Source organism: Panthera tigris, chromosome D3 (assembly GCF_018350195.1).
Source record: "Panthera tigris isolate Pti1 chromosome D3, P.tigris_Pti1_mat1.1, whole genome shotgun sequence".
Classification (NCBI taxonomy): Eukaryota; Metazoa; Chordata; class Mammalia; order Carnivora; family Felidae; genus Panthera; species Panthera tigris.
This window is the reverse complement of record NC_056671.1, coordinates 57,447,715-57,460,264: the sequence shown is the minus strand read 5'-3', so window position 1 is coordinate 57,460,264 and position 12,550 is coordinate 57,447,715. Positions and strand designations below refer to the sequence as shown.

The 12,550-nt window shown below is 38.8% G+C and overlaps 1 protein-coding gene across 1 annotated transcript in view; it reads right to left on the bottom strand.

The window, feature by feature from the left end:
• FHOD3 (formin homology 2 domain containing 3) overlaps nucleotides 1-12,550 on the bottom strand; it is a 469,133-nt gene that overhangs the window by 194,948 nt on the left and 261,635 nt on the right.

Sequence of the window (12,550 nt, the reverse complement as noted above, 5' to 3'; positions counted from 1 at the left end):
GCCACCATAATTCAAGGATAATCATCATTAACACACAGATATATTTTCTTTTATTCATTATATGTGCACACATACACATGTTTATATGTAGGTTGTAGGAAAATGGCGCTGAATGAAAAGAGTAAAGCATGAAATAGTGAACATACACTAATTCCAAGCATTGAAATATATGTGTGATGTTAGAAAATACTTACTTTCTTAGCCAACAAAAGATCAAATAACAAAAACACACAACTGCTGTGAGAAAAAGGATGCTCTTAAACATGCAAAAACTCAAATTTTCAAAAAACTGAATATATGCTTGGCACAATAAACACTACATTTGTGAAAATAACTGATTAATATTCTACTTATTGGTGCAACACTGGAGATACTCCTGTTAAAATCAGGAAAATTAAAAGATGGTGCCCACTAAGCCCCATGATTATTTAGCCCTATTATAGAATTTCAGGCAAATTTAAAAGACATGAGAATTAATGAGGGGTAGGAAGGTTGGAAATGAATATATAATACTGTCATTCTTTGCAAGAAATATAGACCTGATTAAAAATTCATCTACAGAATTTACAATGAAGAGATCACAATTACGACCACTTTATCATCTTCATGAGAAAGGTGTATGTAACATACAAAGAAAATCAAAGTTTAAGGTAAAGAAATAATAAACAGCCATATGATAGTATGATAAAGCTTAGATGATTTACTGTATACACAATTCATACAAATTTCTAAGAAAATACTAAATGCCAAGAGAAAAAAGTCAAAAGCATTTCGTAAGACAGACAACAAGCTATTCTACAATAACACACCAATTTGTCCATCATCACTATAATAAAAAAATTAAAAAGATAATGAGGTAGCGTTTTCTGTTAAATCAGCAGAGGTATTTTTTTAAAAGAAATAATTAGGTATCAAATGCTTAAGAGGTTCAACAAGTAACCTCACACATTACAGGTGGCAAGGCAAACTGATACAAATCCTGTAATAAAGCTACTCAGTGCTGTCATTGCTTTAAAATAATTTCATTTAATGCCCACTGTGTGCCAAGCTCTAAGGGGGCCCTTGAAATGTTACTCCCATTTGACAGAGGGGAAAAAAACACAAGGCTCTTGAAAGTGCAGGAACTACTCTACAAACCCCATTGATACCAGGGGGGCCTGGGTGGCTCAGTCAGTTAAATGACCGACTCTGGCTCATGATCTCACGGTTTGAGGGTTCGAGCCTCCCGTCAGCTCTGTGCTGATAGCTCAGAGCCTGGAGCCTGCTTCGGATTCTGTGTCTCCCTCTCTCTCTACCCCTCCCCTGCTTGTGCTCTCTCTACTTCAAAAATAAACAGACATTAAAAAACAAAACAAAACAAACAAACCATTGATACCAAGGGGCGGAGGCCACCTCCAGCCAGGGTAGGCAGGGTAGGTGGGCTCCTTTATGTCAGTACTGAGAGCCTTAAAGTCCTCTCTGAGCTCTTCCCCATCATGGTGATTTCAGGCATCTGTACTAAGAAAAAAACCCTTAAGTTAAAAAAATAATAATAATAATAATAATAAAGCAGTGAAGACAGTCACTGAAGTGTCACCTCTATTAAAATATTAACTAATACCTGGGACACTTGGGCAGCTCAGTCAGTTGAGCATCCCAATTCCTGATTTCAGCTCAGGTCATGATCTCGCCATTATTGAGGTCGAGCCCTGCACTGGCTCTGTGCTGAGCGGGCAGCCTGATTGGTATTCCCCACCCCCACCCCCCCTCCCCCTCTCTGCCCCTCCTCTGTTCTCTCTACATAAACAGTACTAAAGTAAAATGAAATATTAACTAAGACCTAAATATCTATCATAGTTTTAGAACTCAGCTCCAGTAAATGACTGAATAGGTTATGTCCTAACCCATTAAATGCTTCTGATAAAATAATTAAAAAGTAAAAAATTATAAACATGACCTAATTCAACAAAACAGTCAAATCTTCATGCATAGAAGGGAAGGAAAACACATGAAATATTAAACTTATGATTGGTATATGTTCTTTGGATATGTTTTTTTCCCTTTTGTATTTCCCACTATGGACATCTATTACATCTGTAATAGAAAAGTAAATAAATAGACAAGAACAAAATATGACTGTTTAATAGAAAGTGTCAGGTGTTTTTCTTGGTTTTTAGAATTTATTTCCTAGCCCATCCCTCTCCATATACCTCCCTCCTTCAGAAAGTTACAGCCCACACTTTCAAGGAATAACGCTGAGAATTCAGCACATTCTACCCCCATTTTTTCCCTTTCCCCCTTTCTTTCCTCCTCTCCCACCCAAAACAAACTGGCAAATCTCCAGGGAAGGGAAGCGTGTGCCACTGTCCTCTTCCTATTCTACTTCACTGTTGAAGCAAATCCGCCCGCAGATTTTAATACTTTCTTCTAAATTGGCCTAAAGGCACGGGGGAAGCAATCTACCCTCTACCCTTTGGAGAGATGCACCCCTAAAGAGGACCCTGCCTCTAAGGCTGAAAAGCTAGGAATGAAGATTTTCACCCTAACAGCTCAGGGCCACCCACAATGCAGGAAGCCCAAAGGCCAAGGCCCTACTACAAAAGAAGGTAGCAAAATGAGATTTAAAAGCCAACTTGAATTTCTGTAGTTTTCTGTCAGCGGCTTCCCTCCAAGATTCTATTCTTATTGACAAATCACATGGAGGCAACTCACCAGAAAGTTCACGTCTAAGGGAATTCAAGTTTCTGATCACACCAATTTATCACATTTTGATCCTCAGAAGCTTTCCCACTAGATCTTTTGTATCCCAGCCCTAATGCGGAAGCACTGCTTGCTGTAAAATCCACTGCAGACACAAGAGGGCGCTAAATGGATTGAAGTGGGTTAACGCTGCTCTGATTCAACCACAAAAACCCACCAACCTAAATGTGGGCGGATGAATAGAACTCACACAGAAAGAAAAAGTAGATGGCCTGGGTTGCGGGAGTCATGAAAATCAGTGATTTGCATTTTCAAAAAGAATGAGGAAGATGAGGATGTCAGAACGGAGGAGTGGGTAACAGCCCAGGTCTGAAAACAGAGTGCTCAGGGCACTTGCTGTTCTGCTGCTGTGGAATTTACTCTGGTCATACTTATGAATATTTGTGCTTCAGTTTCCTCATCTCAAAAGTGAGATAGTAAATATTATAGTATCTATTTTGCAGGGGTGTTGTAGGGATTGAGTTAGAACAATGCCTGACTCAGTAAATGTTCAATAAATGTTAGTCCTCTAAATTACCTCACTGAAGTCCCTTATCCACTGAACAGAAGCACACATTGAAAGAATCTCAAAGACATGAAGTAGGAGAGTAGACCTTCTGCCTAATGCTAAGTCATAAAAATTTCCTCCAGTTTTCTCTAAAAATTTTATAGTTTGGGGGTGCCTGGGAGGATCGGTTGGTTGAGCGTCTGACTCTTGATTTTGGCTCAGGTCATGATCCCAGGGTCGTGGGATCAAGCCCCACATGCTGAGCATGGAGAGTAAGAAATGGACAGACGACATGAATAGACACTTTTCTAAAGAAGACATCCAGATGGCCAAGAGGCACATGAAAAGATGCTTAATGTCACTTCTCATCAGGGAAATACAGATCAAAACCACACTGAGATACCACCTCACGCCAGTCAGAGTGGCTAAAATGAAGAAATCAGGAGACTATAGATGCTGGAGAGGATGTGGACAAACGGGAACCCTCTTGCACTGTTGGTGGGAATGCAAACTGGTGCAGCCACTCTGGAAAACTGTGGAGGTCCCTCAAAAAATTAAAAACAGATCTACCCTATGACCCGCAATAGCACTGCTAGAAATTTACCCAAGGGATATAGGAGTGCTGATGCATAGGGGAACATGTACCCCAATGTTTATAGCAATGCTTTCAACAATAGCCAAATTATGGAAAGAGCCTAAATGTCCATCAACTGGTGAATGGATAAAGAAGATGTGGTTTATATATACAATGGAATACTACTTGGCAATGAGAAAGAATCTGGCCATTTGCAGCAACATGGATGGAACTGGAGGGTATTATGCCAAGTGAAATAAGTCAGGCAGAGAAAGACAGATACGATACGTTTTCACGCATATGTGGATCCTGAGAAACTTAACAGAAGACCATGGGGGAGGGGAAGGGGAAAAAAGAAAGTTAGAGAGAGGGAGAGAGGCAAACCATAAGGACTCTTAAATACTGAGAACAAACTGAGGGTTGATGAGGGGTGGGGGAGAGGGGAAAGTGGGTGATGGGCATTGAGGAGAGCACCTGTTAGGATGAGCACTGGGTGTTGTATGGAAACCAATTTGACAATAAATTATATTTAATATAAAAAAAAGAAGATTCTCTCCCCCTGCCCCTCCCCTGCTTATGCTTTCTCAAAATAAATAAAAAAAATAAAGAGATGTCTACTATATGACTAAGTCATTATAATACACTTACATACACCTATACATATACACAATCCTTCTCAAAATAAATTTATAAAAAAATGTTTTTAAAAATTGTAGTTTTAGTTATTTAGATATAAATCTGTTTTGACATAATCTTTGTGTAAATTGTGAGGTTTAGATTAAGATTCACTTTTTTCCCATACACATTTCCACTGAATCCAGCACCATGTTTTGAAGAGACTATTCTGTTTTTATTTAACTGCTTTCACAAATTTGCAGAAAAAAGAAAAAAAAAGTCAATTGGCTATGTTTGTGTGTCTCTATTTCTGGACTCTCTCTCTTCCATTCATCTGTCCCTTTGCCAATACCACACTATCTTGATGACCATAGCTTTAGAGTAATTCTTATAATCAGGTAATAGGATTCCTACAATTTCACTCCTTTTCAAAATTCTTTTGGCTATTCCTGTCCTTCGGCCTTTTCATATAAATGTTAGAAACAGCTTGTCTAAATCTACATAAAATGTTTCTGGAAGTATTAGGAGAAATGCATTATAAACTTTAAGAACAGACATCCTTACTATGCTGACTTTTCTAATCCATGAACAATTTATTAATTTAAATCACCTGATTGCTTTCATCAGTGATTTGTAGTTTATAACTACAGATTCTGTATATGACTTTTTGCTAAAGTTTAAGGTTTTCACATTTTTTGGAGCTACTGGAAATTATATTAAAAAAAATTTCCATTCTCAACTCTTTATTACTCTCATATAGAAATAAAATTGATTTTTGTGTGTTGACCTCATATCCTGTAACTTTGCTAAATGTATTAATTCTAAGAGTTTTTAGGTTTTGTTCTTGTAGATTCCTTCAGACTTTCTACTTAGACAATAATGCTGTCTGTGACCAAAAACAATTTAATTTCTTCCTTCCCAATGTATATCTTCTTCCTTCCTCCCCAGCCCCCATCTTGCCTAACTGTACTGTACAATGTTGAACAGGAGTGATAAAAGTAGACACCCTTGCCTTGTTCTCAATAATTTGAGGAAGGCATTTAGTCTTTCACAATCATGACATCAGCTGTAGTTTTTTTTTTTTTACATTGTCCTTTATCAAGGCAAAAAAGCTCCCTCTAATTTCTAGTTCGCTCATTTTTGTTTTTTTTTTTTAATAAATGCTGATTTTTGTCAAATGCTTTTTCTATTTCAACTAATATGTGGATTTTCTGCACATAATTAATGTCGTGGGTTACACAGAGTGAACTTCAAATATTGAACCATCCTTGCATTCCCTCTTGGCCATAGTGCATTATTCTTTTTATATATTGCTGCATTTACTAATATTTGCTGAAGATTTTTGCTTCTTGGCTCATGAGAGATACTGGTTTATAGTATCCTATCTTTATCTCTTTTCCTATCATGGTAATTCTGGTCTTGTAAAATGAACCATTGGTGAAGCATCCTCTCCTCTTCTACTTTCTGGAAGAGACTGTATGATATTGGTTTTATTTTGTCTTTAAATGTTTACATTAACCAGGAAACTACCTGGGTCTGGAGATTCCTTTTTAAGATTAGTAACTGCAAATTAAGTTTCTTTAGTAGACATTGTTAGTAACAGTTAAAAATAGGGCTAACTGGGTTACCCATTTTACCTTGGGTGAGTTTTAACAGTGTGTGGTTTTTAAGGAATTAGACCATTTCATCTAAGGTATCAATTTTAGGTGCTTAGAACAGTTTATAATTCTCTTATTACTCATTTAATGTCTGTGGGGTCTGTCATAATATACTGTCTTCATTCCAGATGTTGGCAAATTGTGTCTTTTTTTCCCCATAATCATTGTCATTTTTTTCAAAAAAATCTATTTTTATTTTTGCTTCACTGTTTTATTTTGTTTCCAATTTTGCTAATTTCTACTCTTTATCATTTCCTTCTACTTGCTCCAGTTTCTTTTTTTCCATTCTGTTTTCTTTTTCTTCCTCCTCCTCCTCCTCTTCTTCTTCTTTTTTAAGTTTACTTATTTATTTTGAAAGACAGAGAATGCCAGAGACAGAGAGAGAGAGAATCCCAAAAAAGAATCTGAGAGTGAAGAGCCAGACGTGGAGCTCAAACTTATGAACCATGAGATCATGACCTGAGTGAAATCAAGAGTTGAACCTTAACAAACTGAACCACCCAGGCGTCCCTTTATTCTGGTTTCTTAAGGTGAATGTTTGCATTATTTTTTCTAAGATAAGCATTTAATGCTAAATAGTTCCCTCCATGCATTATTTTAATCACATTTCACAATTTCTGCTATTTTGTTTTCAATTTGTTCAAAATATTTTCCAATTTCCATCAAGAAGTTCTAACATCGAAATTATTTAGAAGTATGTTAATTTCTAAGCATACAGAAATACACCTGTTATCTCTGTTATTAAAAAGTTCAATTCCATCATGGTCCGAAAACCTATCATACGGTTTCGTTTCTTTTAAAGTTGTTATGAGCTGCCTTATGGCCTAGGATGTGGTCCCTCTTGGTGAATGTTTTACCCACATTTGAAGAATGAGGGTACTCCACTGTAGTTGGGTGGAGTGCTCGGAGATTCTTAATTGGAGTCAGTTGGCTGGGGGTGCTATATAGTTCCTCTATAGCTTTGCTGACTTTTAGCTGACCAGCTCTACTGATTACTGGAGAGGAATGCTGAACTCTCCAACTATAACTGATGATTTTCCATTTCTTATTTCAAGTTAAGCTTCTGCTTTATCTATTTTGAAGCTCTACAGGTTTTTTTCATTTCTGGGTGAACTGACGCTTTCATCATTACAATGTCCTTCTTTACTTCTTGCTGTTTTATTATTACTATGATGATGATGATGATGATGATTCTGGAGTCCACTTTCTCTGATGTTAACATGGACTTCTTTTAATTAACATTTGCATGGTATTTATTTCTGTTACCCTTTGCTTTTAAACTACCTATAACATTTTAATTAAAGTAGGTTTCTTTCAATTTTTTTTATTGTTTATTTTTTGAGAGAGACAGAGCTCAAGTAGGGGAGAGGCAGAAAGAGAGAGGGAGACACAGAATCTGAAGCAGGCTCTGGGATCCAAGCTGTCAGCACAGAGCCTGACGTGGGGCTCAAACCCACAAACCGTGAAATCGTGACCTGAGCTGAAGTCAGAGGCTTAACCAACTGATCCACCCAGGCACGCCCTAAAGTGGGTTTCTTGTAGGCAACATTTCATTGGATCCTGTGTTTTCATTTTGATTATCTCTGCCTTTTAAGTGCTATGAGTAAGCCAGTTATATGTAATTATTGGTGCATCTGAAGTCAGGTTTATCATTTCTGTTACTGAGCCCATCTAGTGAGCTTTTTATTTTGGCTATTTTCATTTCTATACTTTCCATTTGGTTCTTCTTTATATCTTCTATATCTTTCTTTACTTAGACTTTCTATCTTTCCATTTACTTCAATAGCATTGCCCTTTCCTTCTGATGATGCATTTTTAGACTGGCTGCTTTAAAAGTATTTAAAAAGTCTAGTATCTATGTTGCCTTGGCACTGGGGTGTGTTGATTTATCTCTTCCCATGCAAGTTGAGATTTTCCTATTTTATTGTATGCCAAAATAACTTTGGCTTATTTCCTGGACACTTTGAAAATTTTAAGACTCTGAATTTTGTTTAAATATTCCAGAAAATGTTGACATTTTTGTCTAAGTAGGCAATTAACCTGGTTCAACTCAAGCCACAAGTTCTGACCTGTCTTTCATGGGCTGTGGTTCTAGCGCCAGTTCAGTTTTCAAAATTCTCACTGTGCCCTTTGGATTGTCCCACCCAGTGACTGGTTTGAGACTGGTTTGAGAACAACTGCCTTGTTGCTTCATTCCCACATTCTGCGGTATGCTGTTTAGGGCCAGATTCATGCATGTACAGTTTGTGTGAACACAGGGCTTCATGAAAAAAATCTTCAGGTAACTTTCCTGAGCTCCTCCTACATAACTCCTTGATACTTTTAGGTTCCCTGGGGTTCCCCCTCTTAGTCCTTCAGCCAGAAAGCTGGGCCATTATATACCCTGATCTGCCACTTATTTTCTGTGACTGTGTCCATATCTGGAGTCAAGCTGTGGGAGAACCACGGGAAAGAAACAACATGTGTGCCTCCGAACCCTCTCGTGACCACGGTTCTCCCTCCCAGAGAAAGTTTACGCCTTCCCTCCCTCTGAGTTTTGGGTGCTGCAGGCCCCAATTGCACACAATTACCATGGCTATTCTCACTATGGCGTCACCTAGGGGCTAGGGTGCAAGATAACACAGGAAAGGATAAGAAACGTGGGTAGCTTTTTTACTCTGAGTGTCTGGAATCCTTTTTCCTCCTACTCAAGCCAAAAGCAGAAGGCTGCTTCTGGAACGCTCTCTGTCCATACCAATGCCCATTTCTGGGTTTCAGGCTGATTTGAGTCCAGACCAGAGAACACAAGAAAAATGTTAGAAGTACCATCATTTCAATGCTATTTCAAAATCTAGACTTTTTCCTCCTCTGCCATTTACTCTTCAGGGTCCTCACGTAGTTGCCCTATGTTTTGCCCTAACTTACACTTGTATTTAATGGGAGACATGGGATCGCGTTTGCTTATTCCATCTCACCCAGAATCCAGTCTTCTCCCTGTTCTGCTTTTAGAACAAGAACCCCAGGGATGCTTGGGTGGCTCAGTCAATTAAGCATCCGACTTCAGCTCAGGTTATGGTCTCACTGTCTGTGGGTTCGAGCCCACGTAGGGATCTGTGCTGACAGCTCAGAGCCTGGAGCCTGCTTCAGATTCTGTGTCTCCCTGTCTCTACCCCTTCCCCACTCACACTCTGTCTCTCTCAGAAATAAACATTAAAAAAAATTAAGAGTAAGAACTCCAGCAGCGACATGGAAGGTGACTTGGAGAGAGCAAGTCCTATGGGGTCTTGGCCTCTGGAATCTAACCCCATGGTTTTCAATACCTTCTCTCTTCTTCCTTTCTCTTTTCCCCTCCCTCCCTCATTTTTACTTTCCTTCCTTCCTTATGTTCATTCTTTTTTTTTTTTTTCTAAGTTGGAGGTCTTTTACTCCAAGAAGCCCTTAGAAGGAATCCTTGTCAACAGATAATTCCCAGACACTTTACTAGATTTTGACTACTTCCCGCACATTAACACTAGCCCCCCACCCCCACCCCTGCAGTGGATCCCAAAGGGCCCTGTTAACAGCACACAGCACCCAATCACCCAGTCTAGATACTGGAAGCTCTGGGTGAACATGCATCTTCAAAGACCCTTACTGGGTTATGGAGCCAACCTAGTGAACCTATACTGCTTCTTTCAGGAAACAAAACACAATAGAAAATAGAATAAATTTCATTTATTCAGATAAGGACTATCTTTATTCTATTGTAAATCTGATTTTTTTTCCTGGAGGCGTCCAGCCCCAAGAGTTTAGAATCTACTCTTCCAGATTCCTTCCTTTCCTTTATCCTCCACCTCTAAAGAGTCACCTAATTCCCTCATTTCTTCTGTGAAACAGGCTTCAAATTCATCTTGTCTTCCCTTCATCCCTGCCTCAGGTCTGGCTTCCATGATCTTTCCCAAATTGCACCAAATGCTGACCCCAGCTGGTGTCCCTACCTTGACTCTCACTCTTTAGGCTAATCCACGGTAGATATTGTTACCATTCCGTTTTCCAAAGCATCAAACACATCAGCTAAAAGCTGGAAAACCTTCTGGCTCCCTCCTGCCTTAAGAGGGGGACTGGAACCCTCACCTCCCTAATCAACCTACCTGCCTTTCAGCTTCTTGCCCAGACCACCTGGGCTTCTGGGACTCTGAACCTTCCGCCATTATCTAAGGGTTTCAACGCTGAACCTATCAACCTTGAATTAGTTACCCGCACCTCACATTTAAGAGAAGTCATTACATATAAAATATACATTCATTCTACAAACCAGAGTTAGATGTAACTTTTCTCGAAGAAATTCTTACACATCAGAGAGGTACAAGAAAACAATCCCTAATCGGTTATTTGCCTTCTTATACGTGTCCTTCCTTTTGGCCCAAGTGCCAAAAAATGCCATGGAAGAAGCTGAAAGGTGATTCCTCCCCGGCAGAGTCATCCTGACTTTTTCAACAAAGCACTCCAACGTTACTGCCCTGTGTAATCTTTTAATAAACCCTTCAACCATTCCTTCTTCTTATTCAATATTATAGTGAAATTTAAGGTCACACATATTCTAGAAACAGGTACAGAGATTCAAGAGCTGTATTTATCTGCTTAAGGGAGTTGGTTAAATTTAGGCCTAAGTATTTTTAATGCAGTGTTGTTGTTGTAGTTGTTTAAAGTGCTGTTGTATCTATACAACACAAAGTGCTGTGTGATATACCTATATCACATAATTTACTATAAAACAGCCCTTTTATGTACTAGACAAGGCTTCAGTTTGTAAACTAAGGTATCTACTTGCATAGTTGACCCTACAGTTCCATCATGAAACCAAAGATTCCTCCCACTGAAGTTTGACTATTTCAATTTACCATTCTACATCACCTTCCCACGATTTTTTTTTTTTTTTTGCATGTTTGGGTAGCTTTTCACTTTGATTTGTAATTTCAAAATTACAAAAAGTTATAGGAATAGCACACGCAACCCTTGTTTACTCACATACATTTTGCCCAAATTTATTAACTGTTCACATTGGGTACTGTGTACTTTATCTTTGTATCAGCTTAAAATTTTTTAAATAAAAAATGGGTATATTTAAGGTGTATAGCATGATGATTTGATACACACACACACACAGGGAAATGATTACCATAGTCAAGCTAATTAACCTACCTCTTCACATAGTTAACATTCGTGTATGTGTGTTGAGATCACTGGAAATCTGCTCTCCCAGAATATTTCAGGAATTCAACATAGTATTAACTACAGTCATCAGGCTTCTACATTACATCTCTAGACTTACTTATTGCACTTACCCATTCTTGATTTTCTTTTCACAAAAGCAGGAGGAAGGAAAGCCTATCCTCAGCCATTTCCTAAGATCAGATATTTTACCATTTAAAAAAGTGACTGCAAATTACTATTATTTATTTAACCCAAAGCACAGAAAACCAAACTGACTCTATGAAAAATTAAAGAAAAATTGCCTCACAACAAGGGGCAACTGTCTGCGACCAACAATTATTAGTGGTCACAAAGGTATTTTCTGGAGGGGGGGGGGAGGGTGACCTGTGACTTGTCCATTGGGAGTGAAGATAGATGTTGTCGTGTTCTTGGATACAATTCGTTCTTCCCGGAGGCAGATGTAAGCCCAAGACTGACACTGCTTTCTTCAAGCAGAACACAGTGGGTGCTCTGACAGTCTGCAGTGAGTTCTTAAATCAAAGTTATCTCCAGAGAGGGAAAAACCACTACCACTAAAACCTTATCTTTTGAAAAGAGCTAATTCATCTGAGACACAAGACTTCAACTTATTTTAATCAGACCATTAGAACTCACTCTTCTTAATTCTGAAATGGATTTGCAGATCCCCAATTTCCATTATTCACCAAAGTCCGCAGTAAATAGTGAAAAGAGGTTAATAATGTGGACATTCTTGGAACTAAGTGGAGACCGTGGAGTCTGAGTTACTACCGTCGGCCCTAAATAGCAAGCCCGGGCCCAGTTTTCCCCAAGGGCAACTGTCAAAGAAATACTCTTTCGACACTGATTACTGCATGAAAATTAAGGAGAATAAGCTGCCAATTCTAGACTGGAGACAAGAATTTAATCAGCACAAAGAGCTCCAACAAGGTGTCAGAGTTTCAAGTCCCCTGCTGACATTTAGTAGTATTTGCAATGCAAATTTTCCAAAGCATTCTTGGAAAAATTACTAACCTCTCTTCACCCGTGAATGCCCCAAAGGTCCCCAAGATAAATTCTAAAATAAATCAGGACTAAGGGCCTCATTTGACACTTGTAAGTTTAACGACTAAGTCTCAGATAAGGGAGGGCCTTTCACCCAGGCTCCCTAAAACAGGATCATTGATGTGGTTCTTTCTGACAGACCTTCCCATCAGGTCATTACGCAGACAAGCCCTGTCCACATCCCCCTTTCCCATCTAAGACCACTCACACAGGACCAAATTGTTTCTGGCCGATTCCTTCACC